Source organism: Bos taurus, chromosome 15, assembly GCF_002263795.3.
Source record: "Bos taurus isolate L1 Dominette 01449 registration number 42190680 breed Hereford chromosome 15, ARS-UCD2.0, whole genome shotgun sequence".
Classification (NCBI taxonomy): domain Eukaryota; kingdom Metazoa; phylum Chordata; class Mammalia; order Artiodactyla; family Bovidae; genus Bos; species Bos taurus.
This window is the reverse complement of record NC_037342.1, coordinates 1563738-1567367: the sequence shown is the minus strand read 5'-3', so window position 1 is coordinate 1567367 and position 3630 is coordinate 1563738.

Sequence of the window (3630 nt, the reverse complement as noted above, 5' to 3'; positions counted from 1 at the left end):
TATATTCATCTTTGATCAAAAATATGCATAAGGATAATTCCATCTAGTACTTGGACTTCCCAGGTAGCACTAGTGGTAACGAACCTGCCTGCCCGTTGGAGGAGACATGAGATGCAGGTTCAGTCCCTGGGTTGGGAAGATCCCCTGGAGAGGGGCATGGCAACCCACTGCAGTATTCTTGCCTGGAGAGTCCCATGGGCAGTGGAACCTGGCAGGTTATGGTCCATTCGGTTGCAAAGAGTTGGACATGACAGAAGCAACTTATCGGTAGGAGCACTTCTTGATCAAATTATGGGGAAAATATGCCACCAGACTTTGTGAATTTGAGGTTGGCAAACGTCTTTGCACATATTTTTTGTCTGTCTTAGAGCATCTATGTTAGAATACCTAGCTTCCATTTTGCTTCACATGTATCAAGCAATCCTCATAACTTTGCAGGGTAAGTCCTAGTGTCCCCTTTTTACTGATGGGTGAAATAAGGTACTGAGATGTTAAGCAGTTTACTAATAAAGTAGATGGAATTATATAGTGGACTCCACATTTGAACCAGGTAGCCTAGATGCAGAGTCTGAATTGAACTGTACTGAAATTCAGTGGTACACTGTAAAGAATGAAAGCAATCCTGGGGCAAGGATGATAGAGCCTGGGAGCCTGAACTTGTAGCTTTTGCTGATATCATTAAATAATGTCAGGTCACCAACACCTAGGTTTATCACTGTCTTACCATATTTGCCTCAAATTTTTTATCCCAAAGATAAAAAATTTTATCCCACCCCTGAAACCAAGCAGGACTATGTGGGGCTCCTGGGCATGGAAGCCTTTCCATGTTTCCCATTTCTTGTTTGTACAGTATAGACTTCAGCCTCTGTGACCTCTGAGTTCCAAAGGACAGGTTCAAACAATTGCTAATCAAGGAATGGAGGAAATGCAGAGACAGGAGGAACAATTAAACAGGAGTGTGCAGGGTCATGATTCTGCCTCAAGGGATACACATGACAGTATCAGCTCTTCCACAGAACTAAAACCCCCAACAAGTGGGAGATGTTTACTACTTTCACATTCTTTATTCCAGAGAAGGTCACAGTTTGAGAACCACAGAAGCTCATCAGAAGACCACCTGAGGCCAGATTAAAGCCATGCAGGCCATAAACGTAACTCTGATCCTCATCAGCAATCATACCCTTGAACCATTGCTATAAAACTCTTCACCAAATTCTCCCTGACTTGGGGCACACAGTTTTGAGGGCATTAGCCCACTGTGTTCCCTTTACCCAGCAAGGCAATAAAGCTCTTTTCTACTTCACCCAAAACCTTGTCTTTGAGATTCAATTTGGCACTGATGCACAGAGGCTGAGTTTTGGCATCACCCCCAGTCCTATTCCTTTTTCTCTCTCCAGAGATAACTTGTATCACTTGCAGTTTTATGGACTTAAGTACTTGTGTATGCATCCATAATCTATGGGTAATGTTATATACTTACAGCCTATCTTTTCCTATTAAAATTGAAACATCAGGATTGGATGTCTTCAAAGTGGCAACAGTATGAGAATAATCAGCTCACTCAATTGAATTAGACACCCTTGGGCATCCCAGATGGTGCTAGTGGTAAAGAACCTGCTAATACAGGAAACAAGAGATGAGGATTCAATTCCTGGGTCAGGAAGACCCCCTGGAGGAGGGCATGGCAACCCACTCCAGGATTCTTGCATGGAGAATTCCATGGACAGAAGAGCCTGGGGGCTACAGTTCATAGAGTCACAGAGTCAGACACGACTAAAGTGACTTAGGATGCATGTGCATCCATACATACCCTTAAAGGTAGGTGGTCACCATTAGGAGTTACAATAGGACACCTGGAGGCATTCAATTTTTATCTAAATTTTGGGAAAGAATCTTTATGATGGCAGCAATACAGATAATAAATAGAATGTAAACTTGCCTGACTTTTAAAAAGGATGGCAGAGGAGCTTCCTTGCCTAGGATATGCAGTCACAGTTCCTTCAGGATCATTTTTCAATGTAAAAATTAAATAGGAGCCAACATTAGGAGGACAAAAAGTGAAATTTGTTGAATACTTAATCAGAAGTAGAGCCTGATGCTTGGCATAATGCCTACCTTTGCAAATCACCTTCAAGAAAGCACCTATGTGCTAGATATAAAGCCAGTCTTCTACTGGCCTGGAGCTCAAGTAGTAGGTTAGTGGAAGCCCAGAGTTTTGGTGGTCCCATCACTTCATGGCAAATAGATGGAGAAACAATGGGAAAAGTGTCAGACTTTATTTTCTTGGGCTCCATAATCACTGCAGATGGTGACTTCAGCCATGAAATTAAAAGACGTTTGCTCCTTGGAAGAAAACCTCTGACCAACCTAGACAGCGTATTGAAAAGCAGAGACATTACTTTGCCAACAAAGGTCCATCTAGTCAAAGTTATGGTTTCTCCAGTAGTCGTGTATGGATGTGAGAGTTGGACCATAAAGAAAGCTCAGTGCCAAAGAATCAATGCTTTTGAACTGCGGTGTTGGAGAAGACTCTTGAGAGTCCCTTGGACAGCAAGGAGATCCAACCATTCCATTCTAAAGGAAATCAGTCCTGAATATTCATTGGAAGGACTGATGCTGAAGCTGAAACTCCAGTACTTTGGTCATCTGATGTGAAGAACTGACTGATTTGAAAAGACCCTGATGCTGGGAAAGATTGAAAGCAGGAGGAGAAGAGGGTAACAGAACATGAGATGTTTGGATGGATATGAATTTGAGTAAGCTCCGGGAGTGGAGTTGGTGTTGGACAGGGAAGCCTGGCGTGCTGCAGTATATGGGGTCACAGAGTCAGACATGACTGAGCAACTGAACTGAACTGAACAGTACGCTGTCATATCTGTTTGTACTTAGCACCCTTTCTGTGTTCTTCCCAGTGCCTTAATAAGGAAGCCTGATAACCTGGCCATCTAAATCTACTCTACCCTTCACCCTGCTCAGTACCCAAGAAATTGACTTCTTTGCACTATATTAACCAGAATTCCTTTTCCTTGGTAGAGTGTTGCAAATGGGCGAAGCCATTAGGAGAAGACTGGGTGGGAAGGGAAAGAAGTCAAGGAGTTTATGCTTTTGCCTCTTCTCATGCAGTGATTTGGAAATGGCTGTATTTCTCCACATTACAGCTCCTAATGTAGCCCAGAAGTTGATCTCACAGGTTCAGCAACTGGTTTTCCTTACATTTTCTTATGAGTAGAAACATGGTGCTTTTGCTTAACCCAGGCTGCTTCACCAACTCTTGTAGTGTCCTTTATCCTTTCCTGCACTCTTTGCTCACTCCATTCCCATTTCCTGATGCAGTCCTGTATAGTATAGTCAGTTGTACCACAAGTAGCTCTAGGAAGCAGAGCCTGAGTGTAGGGGAAATGATGTTTGTGGCAAGAGGTGATTTCACCTTTGTTCACATTGTCCCTAATAGTGTTGCGGGGTGTTGGAGAACAATGGGTTAAGATTGAGTGGCTGTGGCGTCCAGTCCTTGTGGTCATGGTGGGGATTACAGAGGGTTGTGAGAGCTAGTCGATTGGGATTTTTATTTTTTGGCTACGCCACATGGCATGTGAAATATGTGACCAGGGATCAAACCTGTACCCTCTGCAG